Here is a 20,029-nt window from a genome sequence, read left to right on the forward strand (position 1 = left end):
TAAACCACAATTTCAAATATCACGCCGACAAGTGGGACAAATGGAATCGGTATATCAGGTTTTTGCAACTACTTAAATGCTTCTCGATTCAGGACAGGTGCTTATGCACAGCAGACACCCTGTCAGAGCAAAATGCATTTAGATAATGTATTGCCACGGAGAGAGAGAGATAGATTATCAATGGCCTCGGCAGTCCAAAGTGCACACAAAGACATTAATTAAAGCCTCCCTGGTGTGCATTAAGAGGCAGACAGCGGAGGTGCGCTGTGAATTCAACCCAACCCTGAGCCACAAAGAGAACAAGCAGAGCTGAAACTGGCAGCTAATGTAGAATAATGTGATATATATCTTTCAACATTTAACTATTATTAATGGGCCATTTTCAACAATTATGTAGTATTTTACACTCCTTACTACCTAGTACCTAAACAATACAACAACTAACTACATTACTATTATATAATTATATTATATTATATTATTATAACTATTAATAAGCAGTAAATTAGAAGCTTATTGAGGCAAAAGGTGTAGTTAATAGATAATGTGTTACCAAAACGTATATTTAAATAAGCTATTTTATGATTGTCTAAACTAATACTTGTGTCATTCATCAGGATTGGCAAAGTAAGTCTACAGTAAATCAACTCTTTAATATATATATATATATATATATATATATATATATATATATATATATATATATATATATATTTATTTTTTTTTATTTTTTTTTTTCAGTAAATGTGCCCTATACAAATCTGACAGCCACTATTTAAGGCCTGTTTACACCAAGAATGATTAACAAGACAAGACACCTTTATTCATATGGCCCTTTTTACAATGCCGATTGTTTCAAAGCAGCTTCCCAGTGTTAAACAAGGGTGCGTTTCCCGTACAACGATGTAACTCGCTGCTGAACTACCACATTACGTTGCATCATTGAAGAAACACAACTAGCTAGTCACGAATGTTTCCCGAAACTGTAGTTGTTGCCATTCAAGCAAGATGGTTAATGATGTCATGCAGGTGGTAATAACTGCTACATTTTAACAGTAAAAACTGCTTTTAATTAATTATTTTGGGATCGAAATTGAGATCTAGATTTCTTGCTATAAATTACAGACATGGCACCTTATTTTTCTCTGTTATTTTGCTTCATTCAATAATTCAAATATTCAAATAAGCTAGAGCATGTCTGCACAAAAAAGTGCTTTAAATCTCTTGACAAACTTAAGACATCTATTACATTTGTATGTACAGTATTCGAAATAAAACATAGATTGTACTAAATGTCATCTTGCTTATTTTGCTCAAGATAAGGATTTATTGAGTCCACATGTCATGCAAACAAGATACTCTGCTTCTAACCACAGGTCAAGAGGTCTTTAAATTAGGTGGCCTTAACTACTGTACAAACATTGTGATTAATCATTTGATACAATGCACTTATTGTGTACATACATGTTTTTACATTGTACTTACATTTTTTTAAAGCACATGCATGTAATTACATCTGTAATTATTTTTACATTTGTAATTACAGTTGGCACTTCCCTTACACTTAACCCTAGCCTTAAACTGACCCATATCACCACACCTGTCCCTAACTCTACCCGTATCCCACCTCAATATCAGCAAAGGTGTTTGGTATATCAGCAAAGTACATTGTACTTATTTTTTGATGTAAGTACATATTACTTAAGGGAACTATGGTTTCGCGAAATGCAGACTCGTTGAACAATGTTGATAACGACAGAACTTGCAACCATAGTTGGCTAACAATGCTTTTGGGAAACACACCCAGGAAAATAATGCAACATAATTTGATTTAGATGTACAACTGCTCTGGAGAAAAAAGTAATGTCATCCAGCTAATTTCAATTATCATAGAGTGTCAATTCAAGCAGATTAGTATTTTAGTTGAACATTTATTTTAATATACAGTTGGATATTTAGTAGGACTGTAAACGATTAATCTGACCTATGAAAAGACATTAAAGTTCGGAAGGCCTATTAGTTTAGATGGGAATATTCAAAAGATCTGAGTCATTACGCCGGAGACGGGTTTATTGAGGATATCGTGTCGATGAAGCAATTATTAGATGGGAATATGCGAAAGAAGGTTACTACAAATGAATGCTGTCAATCGATAAAACTATAAAAATAAAGATAAACCTTTTTTTTCTGTGATTAAAAGCACATATGTTTTTTATATATTTTATAATTTTCATAGTTGATCTTTAAATAAATATAGAAACAACATAAAGACATTTATGTAAAAAATGTTTAATGGCATCTTTTTTTTATGAATCAAGGCCAGTATCACTGAAACTAATACAGCTGTGGTGTGGACTTTTACAGTTATAGTTATCGAACTTACATATTAATACCTTGTAATTGCTTTGACTAAATTCTAATTTCTAGCTTTGCAGAGTAGCTAGTAAGTATGTTTTGTTAAAATGACAACAACAAAATAAATATACAGGTACAGTCAAAGTCTTGTCAAAAAGGAATTATATATTGTATTTTTTTTTAATTTTGGGATGGTATGATATTCTGTGGACAAACTGTCCTATTTATTGGTCACCAATTCTTATTCATCTGTTGACAAATCACCTCATCTAACACTTTTTTTTTCTCCTGGGTGACTTGCTTATCCATCGTTTTAGTGCCAATGCAATAGCCTCCAGACAAGATTTGCTCAACTGTAGCCGCCTGTCTGAGGCCGTAAATAGATCATCTTTGCCCCATTGGCAGCATTTAGACGAGACTACCCTTGCATGAGCTAAACGGATTGCTTGTTTTAGGTTAATATGGTGAAAAATTGTGTTCCACAGAGAAGAAAAAAAATGGGCACAGGTTTGAAATGAAATGAGGGTGAGCAAATGGATTTTTTTTTAGAAGAAATATCCATTTAAAATCCCCTCGTATTGCCCTATAGTTCTTTTAGAGCTGTGCTAACTAGAACTGACTCTAAGGCCGAGTGTCCACCAAAGTGTTTTTCGGCAGCTGAAAACGCTTAGCTCTGAGCGCTTGAGAGCATTTTGGCAGCTCAGCGTTTTTCTTTTTTTTTTTTTGTTGAGACACATTGCTTGCTATAATACAGACTATCCACAGAAATGTTACTACTGTCTCATTTCACAAATAGTCGGTTTCTATATAAGAATGCAGATACAATGTAAAGTATTTGTTCTGGCTCTTGTTTTCAATGTTGTTTTCATCTGTTGACGTCGTACGTATGTGGTCGGTGTTGTATTTGACCCGCCCCTCCTCCACTGTGATTGGATGGCTGGGTTAAAAAAGTGACAGCGATGAGCGCTGCGTTTTACTTAAAGTTCTTTTGGCGACCAGTAAAAAAAAAGGCAAACGCTCAGCGCTTGAGCGTGAAATAGAGGCTCAGCGCCTCGTTATACTCATGCCATTTAAAAAAAGCACCGCTCCCATTGAAAACAATTGGAAAAATATGCCAGGCACAAGAAAAATTAACACACGGTCTAAAACAGTTCTTAGTGACTTTGCAATTACCGTTAAAGGGATAGTTCACCCAAAAATGAAAATTAACCCATGATTTACTCACTATCAAGCCATCCTAGGTTTATATGGCATTGTTTTTTCAGACAAATTCAATCTGAGTTATATTAACTAGGGCTAGGAATTGATTCCAAAAAGAACATGTTGTCCACAATGGTGGGTTTTGAGCACTGATAACAGATGCAAATGTGAGGGTCTTGTTTTAATTTTCTATTTTCTTTTATTTCCTATAATCCAATGATAATTCTGAAAAAAAAAATGCACTTAGAGTACATATTAATGACAGAGTCTACGGTTGCTATAGTAACGAACGCAACTTCCTCGTGCATCTGATTGACAAATGAACTGTGCACTCTTGTTGTCTTTGTTAATATTGTGGTTATTTTACCTCGTACAATCTGTGCAAAAGCACTTATTTAAACATAGTCATTTAACTTAACACTTCCCAGGCATTTTATACATGTCATGTTGTTTTAACCATGGAATAAATGTGCATCTTTGAATAATGTGCCATCCTTTTTATTTATTAAATCACATTTACTGCTGGGCTATATGGGCATTTCAGGAGCATCCATAATTTAAAATCATTCAGAGTTATTGAAATGTATCTTCATTTTACAAATAACGTTTCAGAGAAGGATACTTTCTACATCCTTGTTTCCTATGGCCACTCCGGGACTAGGTTACTCCATCCATTTTGTAAACAAAACAAAAAAAAGCTTTCAAAGATTTGAAAACGACAGTGTGGAATCGATTTTTGGAATAGACTCCATCGATTCCGGAACCAGGAATTATAATCGGAATCGACTCCAAAAATTTCTGATTCGAACAGCCCTAAAATGACAAAAATGTCCTGGCTCGTCCAAGCTTTATAATGGCAGTGAATGACCGTTTCTGTTGAAGTCCATAAAAGTGCATCCATACATCATAAAAGTTATCCACGCTCACGAGAGATTGGCGTTCCAGCGTATGACGTGAGAATATGCTAGTTCTTGCGAGAACCAAGTTTTGTTTTGCTCCATCCTCTGCGGTTCCGCGTTCGTCACCGGAACTTACCCTACGCCAGCGTAGCACTTTTCTGATGGATAGATGTACTTGTATGGACTTTCACTGCCATTATAATGCTTGGAAGAGCCAGGACATTTTTTTAATATAACTCTGATTGTATTCATCTGAAAGAAGAATCTCATATACACCCAGGATGACTTGAGGGTGAGTAAATCATGGGCTAATATTCGATTTTGCGTAAACTATCCCTTTAACTTGCATCCTGCTGGTGAAACCGGTCCTACTTCATCCACTCCAAATGGTATGCGAGCCGGTGTCTCTGGCATTGGAGACGGGCGCGCTAACAAGGACGCTAAAGACCGATTTGGTAGGTAGGTAAGCAAATCAGCATATTAGAATGATTTCTGAAGGATCATGTGAAAATGAAGACTGGCTTATTGATGCAAGGGAATTAAATCCAACCGGTCAATGCTACTTCATTTAAACATTTCGTCAACTGACCGTGATCCATTTAGAAGAGATGGCAAGATGACGGATATAGATCACAACCTGGCAAAATGCATTTTTCCACACTTCATTCAACTCCACGCTGCATAATCCCCACAAATGTCATGCAGCATTATGATATAAAAGCCTGTGTTAATGGAAACGAAACAAGTTTTGATTAAATAAAGGATTGGTGCTGGGCTGCACTAATGGAGCTTGTAGGAACCTTTGATTGCATTACACTCGAGTCCAACGGCCACACATGTCTTTATTAAATGAACAGCTTAGGCGACAAGATTATTCAACAGTTTATCTACATAATGAAGTCACGAGACAAGAATATATCTGTTCTGACATTCTGGGCTCAAACCAGCACAGAACTGATATTTAAAAATACCGTGCATATTTCACGAAATTGTTTCATGAGCCGTGCAGATGCTTCCTTGAAGATTAGGGAAAAAAGTGCTTTAAGCAATAATCCAACAGCGCCAAAAGGAAGGATTTGTTATTTTATGTATGTATTTATTTCCCAAAGACTTTTCCCTTTGCAAACCTTGCATTGCTTTTCAGTCTCTGACTGATTTAGCTAGACAGAATCTTGTTTTCTTGTCATGCAACATTAGACCAGGAAATACAATATTGAAATATTCCATCACACAGGCATTTCTTTTTTTCTGATTTCATTCTACTTATTGATTTAGCATAGATGTCTAGCACTAAAAGCATTTTGATGTATTTCCATTGATTTGTAAACTGAACATATAATCATATTTTTATCACACCGTGACTTTATTGATTTGTTTTGAGCATTTATGAGGCTGTTAACAATAGCGAAAGAATAACAAAGCAGAAATTAAAGCATTCCCAGATGTAACTCGGGATAACAGAAACATGATATGGTTGATGATGTAACATCAGAATTAAAAGAATGAAACTAGGTCATAACCAGGTATGATATGAGCATTATAATCTGCAGTTTTCACACAGTTTGCTATGCTTATATATATATATATATATATATATATATATATATATATATATATATATATATATATATATATATATATATATATATATATATATAGTGCTTTTCACAATAAAGAAACAAAAAATGTGTGCGTCTACAATTTAAAGTGATTTGTTATCAGAGGAGACTGTGTCCAAGTTATGGATTTCAGAAATGTACACATACAAACCACACAGCTAGCTAACAATGTATTAATAAACAATGTAATAATTTCAGGGTCAAGCAATGGGCTCATTGAAGTAAAGAATACATGTTGTTAACAATGATTAGGGTATATAGAAAAATGTAATGTTTTTCATCAAATATGTGTTAAATAGAGCTGACAACATATTGGTAGCTAAACCATGACAAAAATATTAAATTAACAGTACAAAGTATCATACTGTAAATGTGTGTTTGTAAAATCAAATGTATAAATTAATTACCAAACCTTAACAATAAATCCTCCTCATCTAAATAAATTATATTAAAATAAGCATAATTTAGATTTAGATTTTGATTATATCACTATTTAACTTGATGTAATGTACTATCGATTTTAATGAATGATGAGCTAAAATGAGCCTTCTGACCTTAATATATTTGAGAATAGATTCTTGGCACACATTTTTAGTCAACAAGCACCTGTGAACACACACGACATTCCATAGGCGTATTAATCATTTTTATACTGTACAAACTGTATATTCTACCCCTCTAAACAAACCCTACCCCTAAATCTACCAATCACATAAAACGTTCAGCATTTCAATAACTTAAATAAAACGTTGTTTTGTATGTTTGTTAAGCCATTTTAATTACAAGGACTTAGGAAATGTCCTCATAAACCACAATTACATTATAATACCAGTGTAATAATCATGTCATTATGCAAATCTGTGTCCTCATAAATCATATAAGCACACAAACAGACACACACACACATACATACACACACACACACACGCACAAAACGCATACACAGACACACACACACACACACATATACGCGCATGCACGCACGCACACACGCACGCAAGCACACACACACATGCACACACAAGTACACACACCTGAAAGTCAGCTGCCCTGTTTATCACCTCCCAATAGCTCAGTCTTTTGTGAGACCTGCTCACCAGCTCGATTCATCACTGTCACCATGCTCTTTCAATTCTGACACACACACACACACACACACACACACACACACACACACACACACACACACACACACACACACACACACACACACACACACACACACACACACACACACACACACACACACACACACACACACACACACACACACACACACACACACACACACACACACACACTCTTATCACTCTTCAGCTGGGTGGTAACTCAATCATCACCTCGGTGTCTCTCCAACACAAGAGAATGAAAGATGTCACAGCAAATCTGTGTTTTACCTTTGAAAATAGAAAGATGTATTCATTGTTGTCATTCCTTCACTTATTAACTGGGCTGACATTCGATTGACCGTTTTACCATGTCATTTGCATGCAACATGAAATATGCAACTCACTCTCATGGTGGATAATTCATAAAAGGGCTTTTCACACTTGAAATAGTTAACCCTGGGACATTCTAAACCCTGGGTAAACGAAATCCTGCGTTATATTGCCTCACGTTTCACACTGCTCATAATTTACCCAGGGTTAACAATTAATCCTGGTTATTCATAAACTGATGTTTCACATTGTACATTCCTGAACCCTGGGTTAATGTCCTTGCAGTGTCAGTGTCATGGACTGGATAAACGTGGCCTGTTTACATTAACTGCTTTTGGGTGTAACGTAATAAACCAATCAGAGTCTCATCTCCCATTCCCTTTAAAAGCCAGTTTGCACCATGGTGGATTCGCTATTTACATGGCGGAATTTGTGTGCGGAAAGACTGAACGCGTCTCCAGAGGAATCCTTGTATTTGTAATATTTGACATGTTTGGCATGTGTGTGTTTTGCTGCAGGTCCCTGTGTGTGTAATAAGCAGAGTGTACGCGCGTTATGCACCAACCTATAGGCGCTCTTTAAATAAAGAATTTATTAATTAGTACATTTTAAAATAGTACATTTTTACTAATGCGCTCTTTAAAAAAAAAAAAAAAAAAAATAGACTCTTTATATAGACTAGGTTTCAGTTTCGATTTAAAATGGTGCAGTCTATTTCAGTTGCCTCAAAATAACAATGTGCCAACAATGCGCCTGAACTCACCTCATTTTCAGACCAGCACGCCCATGGGTGCACTAAAGGGCGCAAATCCATTTGCCATTTAAACAACATGGCACTGGATGGAAAAATGAGAACTGTGTCGGGCTGAAGCTAGCAAAAAACATTTGTGTCACACCTACCATCGCATTGCCCTGGGTATATGATAGGGCCTAAAGTTTCATTTGTACGTTTTCGTATGATCTGCTTAACTTACTTTTTTTTTCCTTCTAAAAAATCATACATTTTTATACAAATTCAAACGAAAACTCCACCTTGTAATATAGTTACGTTTTGCTGTTAGATTGGGCTGGAATATTAGCCTGACAAGCCAGACCCACATCAAGATGTTTGGTCTGGGAACTCACCATTGACAGGGCTCAATCTGAGAGGCGAGATAAACGGTTGTCTTTCAAACTCTCTCTGCACGCGATAGGATAGCGCTACAACCAACCAGAGTAACGTGAAGTGGAGCTAGTTGACAGATTAAACATTCGCTGTTTAAACATCGTCCCTTTTTAAGAATGACTTCAGTACCGTTCTTTGTTCTTTTCTCAGAGAAAAGCTTAACTCCAAGTTGTCCAGAGTCGCAGCCAAAGCGGATTCGAAAGACCGCCGTTCGCCGATTCTGTGTTTACCAGTAGCACGCAGGCGCAACCCTGCCGTCATTATGTTAAGCCCCGCCCACCGACTCTATACATGATGTGATTGGTCTGACCAGAGTTTGGTTTTTACAGCTCAGAAGGTATTGAGAGTTGCTAGACGACACTCGCGGCAGATTAGATTTGCTGTCGCTGGGGTGTGTCTAGATTTCTAGGCTACTGTTCAATACACTGACCCATCCACATATACATGCGGAATTCACTCGAAAAATGTGATGACTGATCAGTTATAAATAATCATGTCGAAATCAGGCTCATAAAAATGTCAGGAAAACATGATTCCTGGCTGCATGTCATTATCCATGGATCACTGAATCTTTCGGTAAGTTGTAAGGACCACTATATCGAGCCCAACCTTTAGTTTAAACTGATAATCATTTGCTCTACTCACATTTACCTCTAATGACTCCAGTCACGCAGCAGCTCTTCTGCCACTCAGGACCGGCTGAGGGGGCGTGTTCCGGCGGGAAAGTGACGTCGATGCATTCCCTCTATTATGTGGAATACATAACCAATAAAACTGTGATTGGTGAAGCTACACTTTTTGTAATGCACACTCCTCTCTTATCGAGCTTTATTTCTCAGTGCATTCTGTAAAACAAAACAAAAAAATCATAACCTTTAATGTATACAGAAAAAAATAAAATAATCAAACCATATTAAGCTGACTTGATCCGTTTCATTACATCATCCCTGCATCTGCTAACCACCTCCAAACATTCACATTAGAATTCTACCCCTAAATCCTCCTCATCTAAATAAATGATATTAAGATAAGCATAATTCAGTGTTCTGTTTTGATTATATCACTATTTTAGTTGAAGTAATGTACTATCAATTGTGATTAATGATAAGCCAAAAATGAGCCTTCTGACCTTAATATATTTGAGAATAGATTCTTGGCACACATTTTTAGCCAACAAGCACCTGTGAACACACACGACATTCCATAGGCGTATTAATCATTTTTATACTGTACAAACTGTACATTCTACCCCTCTAAACAAACCCTACCCCTAAATCTACCAATCACATTTTGTATGTTTGTTAAGCCATTTTAATAATGAGGACTCAGGAAATGTCCTCATAAACCACAATTGTGCTGTTAGATTGGACTGGAATATGACGCAATCACAGCAAATAATATCATATTTAATGTTAAATAAACAATTATGTGGAATATATTGGTGGAGCTACAATTTTTGTAATGCACATTCCTCTCTTATCGAGCTTTATTTCTCTGTGCATTCCTTAAAAAAAAAAAAAAAAATCATAGCCTTCAATGTATACAGAAAAAAAAAAAATCGAATCAAATAATATAAATAAAATGTTGTTTTGTATGTTTGGTAAGCCATTTTAATTACGAGGACACAGGAAAGGTCCTCATAAACCACAATGTTGCTGTTAGGTTGAGCTGGAATATGACACAATCACAGCAAATAAAAGCATGTTTAATGTTAAATAAACAAGTATGTGGAATATATAACCACCTCCAAACATTCACATTACCCAGAATTCTACAACATCGTACCACATCTAACCCAAACAACCACCCACCAAACAATGACAGATGCTAAATATTATCTCACAACCCGTCCAAGCAAAACGGTGGCCATGAAATCTCTAAATCACTCCAGTGCACTTTGGCCTTGCCGCGTCTCAAATGCGATTTGATTTAAGCATGCTTGACTGCAGCGTCTCATTGATGATGCAGGGATGATCACTGCTCACAGTGGCAGGGAATCTATCCAAAGTCGTAATGCTTTGTGCAAAAGGCTAATAGGTAATTAATATGCAGCAGACAGTGGTGCGCGTGGCAATTAACGAGTCGGCAAGGATCTCAGTATGAGTGCCTTCAAAAGACAGACATTTTGAGACAAGAAGTGTTGATTAATAAGGCTCTATATTTACTAGAGGATTTTTTTTTTCTTCTTCAAACTAGCTTTGATAGCAGACATGTCCTATAACTGAAAGCATGATGCTCACTATAAGATGCAAGGCAGAGTAGGTTAACGAAAGCTAATTGGCTGGAGAAGATTACGATGAAAGCGGTTGATAAATGCCCTGACAAATAGATTTGATGCTAATTAGAACAGGAAGTTGAGAGTTTGACATGCAGTTAAGGGCAAATTGAGCTAAATGTTGTCTGTTGCTTAATTGTATGCGCTCAATTATCCTTTTCATAACACAACAAAACGAACCCTGTGGAAATGAAGTACACTTTAGCATACTTTGGTAACACTTTATGGTAACACTTTATTTTACAGTGTCCTTGTTACATATGTTACATGTACTCGCCATAGTAATAACTATGATTATAACTATAATATTCAACTAACCCTCAACCAAACCCTAATGCTACCCTAGCCCTATAGTAAGTACATGTTGTTAAATGCAGTACTTAAGTATACAATGACGCTGTAACAATGACACCTACAAATAAAGTGTAACCTATAAATTAAAAAGATTTTTATTACAGTGCAAATACAAACTAAATGTAATGCTTTCAGAAATGTAATTGCAATTGAAAGCTAATTTAGTATAGTTTAAATGTATCTTAAGTTTAGTAAGCTGAACTTTAATATGATTTTATGTAGGCATTAAGTAGGTCTTTATATGGTTTGCAATTTCATAATTACGTCTAATGTCATCAACATAAGTGTACTTCTTTAAAGCACTAAAAAGCAATGTTTAAAAGTGTACTTTAAATTAAATTACTTAATTTTTAAAACTGCATGTATAATAGTAATTTACAAACAATATCAAATCACAGTTTTTTAATGTTTTTAATATTTGAGGTACACTACAAAGTGCTCATTTTGCACAAGAATAAACCATTCAGCCGAAAATCTTTTTTTAAATAATGGAACCAACTGGTTTTTATTACTATTCAGTGACACTGCTTCTATGAAACAAAATTACATTTTAGTGGATGTGTAACTTAAAAATGAATTGTGTGACAGACTAGGCACCGTGAAATAATAAGACAATAAATATGCCAGATTCAGACTAGAAAATATGTGTGTCCGTTATGTTAGTCACTGTGTCTGATTATTTGTTTTTGACACCTACCTTATTGCTGTGTTGTGGAAAAGAAACATGTCAGACTACGCGTTGCTACTTGAAGCATGCTAGTCTTTCTATCAGCACGATGTGAAGCATCACAGTCTGTTGTTGTCCACTATGACACACTAAATGAAATAAAATGATAGATTCTTGCGTCCCGACACCAATTATCGTTTACGAATCCCCACGATACCCTACATCAAACGAATTGTGTGGAAATTGTGTAGTCTGAACACGGAATTCGATGAGAAATACATTTCTCATAGGTTACTAGGGGTGTGCGATATCGACAAAAAATGATATCTCTATATTTTCTGTGATTTTCTCGATAACGATAATTAGACAATATTTTGCTGAACGTGTTATTGTGCTTGTATCTTGGTGCTGGTGATCAATGGACTCCTAATTTGTTTGACATTCTTCATATTCTGTGTGGTGGTCAGTTCACAGCAGTGACAGAAATCATTTTTTCCAAAAAGTTTAAATGTATTTTTTTCCTTTTATGAGCATTTTCTAACACAGAGTAGCATTTACACAGACTGTTTAATGAGCTTAGAGGTGACAAATAACCTGCAGTTATGCATATATATATATATATATATATATATATATATATATATATATATATATATATATATATATATATATATATATATATATATATATATATATATATATATTTATGTGTTAAACACACAACGTTGGATACTGATCTAATGGCAGCTGCTAATGAGTGAGTCATTGAGATTCAACCGATTCATTCAAACATCTGATTCATTCAGGAACGAATCATTTTATTATCTTTATCTTAGTCACTGAATCATTGATTCAACTGATTCGTTCAGAAAGCTGATTCATTCATTCAGGAAACACCGCGTATTGCTCAGAGACTCAAAAATAGACCAGTGCACCCGTTACTTGACTAATCTTCAAGACTACATCAGTATGCGCACACACACTCTGGGTGTGTGTGAGGGATATACTTGATATTGTCAGATCACACATCGTTAAAACAAAAATTACGATATTATCGCAGACGATATATATCGCACACCCCAACAGGTTACTATAAAAAACTAACTCATGAATGAATAAATCTTATAAAGCTAGCTATTTTTGGTGAATCAAAGACTTGAAATGGTAAGCTCAGTTTAAATCAATCTAAAAACTCACTCACAAAATTGATAAGAACAGTGAGCCAAAATCACTAAATTCCTTAATTATATCTCTAGCTGAAATCTATAATACATCATTTAGAACAGGCGGGAGAAAAAAAAAAAATCTATCTGTCAAACAAAATCAAAAAAACTATGAGAAAACAAACATTTTAAAACAGAAACAGACCGCAAAATAAATTGTAACAATGGTACCCCAGATGGCTATCGACTTTTACCAATAAACATCCTTTTCCTATGTTTAACGTCCTTTGAATAAACACAACTTTAAACGAATGCATTCAAATGCCAATATGCAAACATGTGATTGGCAGCGTCTAGTGTTGGTCTTTGTGCTCGGCTATTGTTGAGGCCAAACTTGTGTATTTTTCCTCAATCCTCTGTTTGAATGTGGGGCGGATAGAAGTTGATTCATAGCATAGCAAATCCGCTATCTAAATTCCATTATGTCAATGACATCTAGTTGGACGTCTGCTAATACCCACAGCATGTCATCTCTAGCTGATGCCCGATATAGGCAGGCCTGAATATGCATCAAAATCGTCATTGTTGGGTGTTGCCAATCATTGTTTGACATGAAAAGTGCTTAGAAGGTATGTAATGCTAGACTTTTTACAGCACACACATAAAAAAAAAATGAAAATAATCAATTATATTTTCTCCATATTTGGTGTGAACTCAGGTTTCACTGATAACAGTAGAACAAGTTAGAACAAGTCACACAATGTGGTTTAGTTAATGATAATCTGTTCAAGCTAATAATGCACATTAATTGAAGTAAAAAATCCTACATTTAAATGACATTATTACTTGGTCAGCAGACATAGACATATTGGTCAGCATACACAGATGTGTAAAACAATGTGTATTATCTTGTTTGCTAATGTTATACCTAATAAACAAAATTGCAATGCTAGCTTTTGTTATGATGTCATCTGAAAATGGGTATAAGTGGGAATACAAATCTGAGTAAAATGAAACGCATACGATTATGTGAACTGACATAGTTCATTATCAATTTACATAATGTTTTTTGAATGCTCCCCAAATTCAGTCAAAGCCAAAATGTCCTTGTTTTACCAACAATTGATTGATTTGGGGAGCTTTCGATTCAGGTTTTCATCTTTCTGTTTTGATTAAAATCCCAAAAAGCATTTTAGAAAGCAGTGATTAGCATTTCTAAACTGTAACGTGATGTGTGTAAAAAGGAATGAAGGAATTGTGTGCAGGTGTTTACAAGGAATTTAATAGGTGCACAAATTGGACATAATTATACATAATTGGAACATTTATGTAATTTTATCTAATTCACTTATTCTCAATTGGCGGTTGCCACCCCAAAATAATTGATCACAGGTCTATTCTGATCAGGGACAGCAGGAAAAAACAATGCTAAATACAAATAATAAAGTGCAACTAATTATACAATATATAAGCAAGCACTGGTAGCCTTATCAACTCTAAAAAGGAACAGAAAATGCTTTCCTTTTCTTTTCTTTTCTTTTTCTCTATGGCGTTGGCACAAAAATCATTTGTTGTGTGGTATTATAGCTAACACTAATACTACAGATTTTGGTGCTGTATTTATTCCATGCTTTACCTAAATCATATGCCTGGTGCTGTTTAAGAGCTTGCAAAATTGTAAATGTAATGTCATATTAACAATTAAGCATATTGCATGAAAATAGGGAAAATACATCGATCATTTTGATCTAATATTGTGTTGGTCCCCCTTTTGCTGCCAAAATAGCCCTGACTGGTCTGCGGCTTTGCAGCCCCATAAGCAACAAACTGCGATGCACCGTGTATTCTGACACCTTTCTATCAAAACCAGCATCTTCTTAAGGTTGTTGAGCTAAAGTAACTCGTCTATATGATCGGACCACATGGGCCAGCCTTCGCTCCCCACGTGCGTCAATGAGCCTTGGCCGCTCATTGACGCACGTGGGGAGCCGCCCATGACCCTTTCGCCGGTTCACCACTGTTCCTTCCTTGGAGCACTTTTGATAGATACTGACCACTGCAGACCGGGAACACCCCACAAGAGCTGCAGTTTTGGAGATGCTCTAACCCAGTCGTCTAGCCATCACAATTTTGCCCTTGTCCAACTCGATCAAATCCTTACGCTTTTCCATTGTTCCTGCTTCTATCACATCAACTTTGAGGACAAAATGTTCACTTGCTGCCTAATATATCCCACCCACTAGCAGGTGCCGTGATGAAGAGATAATCACTGTTATTTACTTCACCTCATAATGTTATGCCTGATCGGTGTACGTATACAATTATTTTAAAATAATAAAAAATATTTTTGTATAGCTTTGATTCCAAAGCAAAATATGGTCTCACTTTATATTAGGTGTATTCAACTACTATGCACTTACATACTACTAATAATTGTTAGGTACAATGTACATATTGTGTTTATATTGTATTGCAGAACACTCTTTCTGTTATTGCGGTGGTCTACATTTACATTTTACATTTACATTTATGCATTTAGCAGACGCTTTTATCCAAAGCGACTTACATGCATGTTATTACATTGTACTTATATTTAAACATTTTCCTGCATGTAATTATATCTGTAATGACATCTATAATTAAACTACTGACACCCTTAAACCTAACCATACCACCAAAACTATGGTATACGGGTAAGATTAGGACAGTTTTGGTGGTATGGTTAGGTTTAAGGGTGTCAGTAGTTTAATTATAGATGTCATTACAAATATAATTACATGCAGGAACATGTTTAAATATAAGTACAATGTAACAACATGCATGTACACAATAAGTGCTTTGAATAAATGTAAATGTAGGTGCATTGTAGTTAAAGAAGACGCTTATCATAAAAGTGAGCCCCAAAACAAGTTAACAAAATACCGATACATATATAAGCAGAAGCTGATTTAATAGTATATTATTAAATCAGATAAATAATAGTAACCAAAGAAAACTAGATTCTGATTTTATTGGGGGGGGGGGGGGGGGGAATTATGAACAAAAGTCATTGAAACATTTATGTAAACAACAAAAGCTTAGTGTGTTTGAATAAGGCAAAACCTGCGCTCGATTTGCATTTGACTACACCTCCAAAATAACCTCCAAAGACCTTGCATTTATTTAGTGTCAATGCAGACCTAGTTTGCTCAAGAACAGCACTTCAGTGTGCTCAGATCAGTGTTCACCCACACATAATCGCATCAGAAACTGCACATAACTGCCATCCACAAATAACACAAATCAAGCCATGCACATGTTAGACACGAATAACCTACAAAGTAACTGTGAAACTCGATGTCGACTCATTGAGAATGTGAAGTAACTGTAGGATTAGGAAGGTATAAACCTCACATGGTGTGCAGGAGGAAATGCTGAATTAAAAACAACCTGGTGCGGCTTCACACAAAGCAGCGATTGTGAATTGGTCTAGCTGTGTCATTTTTCGCTCGTGTGTGTGAAGCTGGCCTTCTTTTGCCAGCAGGGCCCACAGACGGGGTGACAAAAAGACTCTCTATGGATGAAGCTGTCATTTCCTGCCTCTCAAGATTATCCGACGGACCCGCTTTCAGAGAAACAATTTCTGCACTGCAGTCTGCACCAGTGGGTGAAATCACAGGTATAACGGCTTGCAAATGAGCCCATAAAAAAAAAAAACCTATTAAATCCTCATACTGATGGCACAGGAAAATGTAGTCAATCACTATAAAATCACCATCCTACTAAAGTAGCAAGCCGTTTATGAACATTGCATTGAAATAAATCAATCACTAATTTGGTTTCTATTCTTGTACGATATTACATGCCACAAAAGATTGTGAAATTGTCAGTTGATTTGACAAATATCGAGGATAAATCAGCCAAAATGGAAATTTCTGTTATGATTTACTCTCCATAATGTCATTACAAACACATATGACTTTCTTTCTTCCATGGAACACAAAAGATGTTCATGGTGTTCTTCTCCATTCAGCAAAAAACATATAGATCGTAAGTAACCCCACGTCTTTTCAGCACTGCACTCATAGTGTTCTGCCTTTCGGTTTGTATTTCTCATTCTACTGAATTTTCCCTGTTTAAAAAACAACAACAAAAAAAACACCATGTGCTGGTCCCAAGGTAGTAATCTAGCACTTGGAAAGCGTTCCACCCATTATGGCGGCCATTGCTAACCAAGCCATCACCTGCTGTTAGCATCCCATTGACTCCCATTCATTTTTGAGTCACTTTGACAGTGAATAACTTTACATCAGAGGCGTTTAAAGACTCCATTTGCCCATTGTTTATTTCTAAAGAAACACAACAATGCATAAAAGGCTAAATTACCTTGTATCTTACACTATCGCCCCGTAGAAGCTGTTTTTGTAAAAATTGCGTCATAACCAACGCGACTCTGTCGCACAGTAGAGAAATTACCGTATAGACAGGAGGAGACGCTCAGAAGCAATCTTTTACGGTCTATGAGGCAGTCTGGGGGACATGGAGACATAAAGTCTGATAAAGTCAAGGGGGAAGAATGGGAAGAAGCCGACAGTGAGCCAAAAGCAACGCGAGAAAATATTTAAACAGCGTGATTCAGATCTTACTTTTCCACAACTACTAGAAGACCTACAACTGTCAGACAGGTTGCTCACGTCACATCTACGTCGTCAAGCTCAGTCTGAGCCTGCACAGTTCGTTCAGCCATCAGGAAGTGAGTGCCTCTGATTGGCCTCATTTTCCGCCATTGACGTCAATGGGAACACTCTGTCCATTTCTTTTACTGTCTATGGCTGGTCCTTAGTTGGTCATGAGCTAGTTTAAAGGGGTGGTTCCTTGGTGTTTTTCTAGGCTTGGTTGTGTTTATGGGGCGCAGTATAACATGTCTTAATACTTTTTTTTTTTTTTTTTCATATATTTTACTTTTATTCCACAACGCTGACTCCACTGTCCATTGAAAGGCTTGTTTGCTTCCTGCTTCTATGAAGCCCATCCCTCCGAAAAACGCAATGGTCTTAGATTGGTTCGATGGCCAAATGTAGTTTCATGTATTTTTATTGGCTGAAGTGCCAAGCACAGGTTGTCCGGAAATGACACGCCCCTTACCATTACGGGCAGAAGTCACATCTGCGGTGTAAATATTGGCATCAATATTGCCATACCAATTTGAGCCTGAATCAGATCCAGATAGCGGGGATGAAGGTCAAGCTGAACCTCTGCATGTAAGGCTTTCAATGGACTTTAGTGAATGGTAAGTATTTTTGTAATTCAAGTATTTTTGTAGTATCACTGTCACTGCTGTTAGTTATCTCTTCATACTCTGGTTAAAGTTTTACTGTGTCTGAATACACTAATAACAGAAATGTCAAAAATAAATAAATAAACCATGTACATGGGTGTGATTACATATAAGTTTGTTGGTGTTTGTAGCCGTTTGTTGGAGAAGTATGAAACAATTTAATTAACTGCCTAGCGTAGCCAAACCACGTTGGTCTCGATTCAACCAAAACACACACAGAAATTACACATTTAAAAGACATGTACTTACATGTACTTAAAAACAAATTGTAACCATTTTTACCGAAGTCCACCGTCCCGAGGAAGGCTGAACAAAGAAGTCTTGCACTTGGGGTGAAAATAACGTGTTTCGATGGCATCTCTGCAATACTCTAGCCTACTGCAACAGCTCTCTCTTTCGTAATGACTGCGACGTGGCCTCGTCCACTTTGTTGCATGTTCGCGGGGGCAGTGTTTATGAAAATATTAGTGTCACTTAGCCTATAAATCTAGAGACACCCTAGCAGCAACAAATCTAATTTGCAGCGAGCGTCATCTAGCAACTCTCCATAGACGTGCAAGCTGGAAAACCCAAACTCTGGTCAGGCCAATCACATCGTGTATAGAGTCGGTGGGCGGCCTTAACATAATGTTGGCAGAGTTGCAAAGGTTTCGAGTGCTTCTTGTAAACAAAGATGCTGGTGAACGGCGGTCTTTCGAATCAGCTTTGACCGCGACTCTGGAAGACTTGGAGTTAAGCTTTTCTCTGAGAAAAGAACAAAGAACGGCACTGAAGTCATTCTTAAGAAGGAAAGATGTGTTCAGAGTTTTGCCGACCGGATACGGCAAAAGTTTAATCTATCAGCTAGTTCAGCTTCACGTTGCTCTGGTTGGTTGTAGCGCTATCCAATTGCCTGCAGAGGGAGTTTGAAAGACAACCGTTTATCCCGTCTCTCAGATTGAGCCCTGTCAATGGTGAGTTTCCAGACCAAACATCTTGATGTAGGTCTGGCTTGTCAGGCTAAGTGTCACTGTCACTTGATGATGGATCTGTTCATGAAGCTGTCAGCCATCAAAATATTGATTTTAAAGATGTTGAAAGTGAGTTTTGAGAATGTGTGAAATTGCGAATATTAGTCAGATGCTGAATGTACTGGCAAATGAGCTCTAACAAGGACAGTGAGGATGATATAAAACATCTGCTCAAACTGAACCCTTCCAAACCCCCAAAGGTAATGAAATATGCTTTATTTTACACTTCTGTAATTGTTACTCTATGTCAGGAGTTTTATATATTATCACGACATTAATCCACGTTAGATCCGGGTTGTTAAAAACCTGAATATGTAAGAATGATTGGCCAAACAGTCATACAATTAAGGGTGAATATATTATATGTTTTATTAAACAGGTGAGCAACTGTTTGGTTAAATTAACTGACAGAAAAAGAATCATTGTACAGCTCAACACAGTTAGTATTTTATTATTGTTTAAATTATTTTATTATTGTTTTATTATTATTATTATTATTATTATTATTATTATTATTATTATTATTATTATTATTATTATTAAATGTAATATTCTTGATTTACCAT

The 20,029-nt window shown here is 36.2% G+C and overlaps 1 protein-coding gene across 1 annotated transcript in view; it reads right to left on the minus strand.

Moving 5' to 3' along the window:
- Positions 1-20,029, minus strand: part of LOC137062960 (ephrin type-A receptor 5) — a 121,439-nt gene that overhangs the window by 64,592 nt on the left and 36,818 nt on the right. The window lies entirely within an intron of this gene.

The sequence above is a fragment of the Pseudorasbora parva genome, chromosome 23 (genome assembly GCF_024679245.1).
Source record: "Pseudorasbora parva isolate DD20220531a chromosome 23, ASM2467924v1, whole genome shotgun sequence".
Taxonomy (NCBI): Eukaryota; Metazoa; Chordata; class Actinopteri; order Cypriniformes; family Gobionidae; genus Pseudorasbora; species Pseudorasbora parva.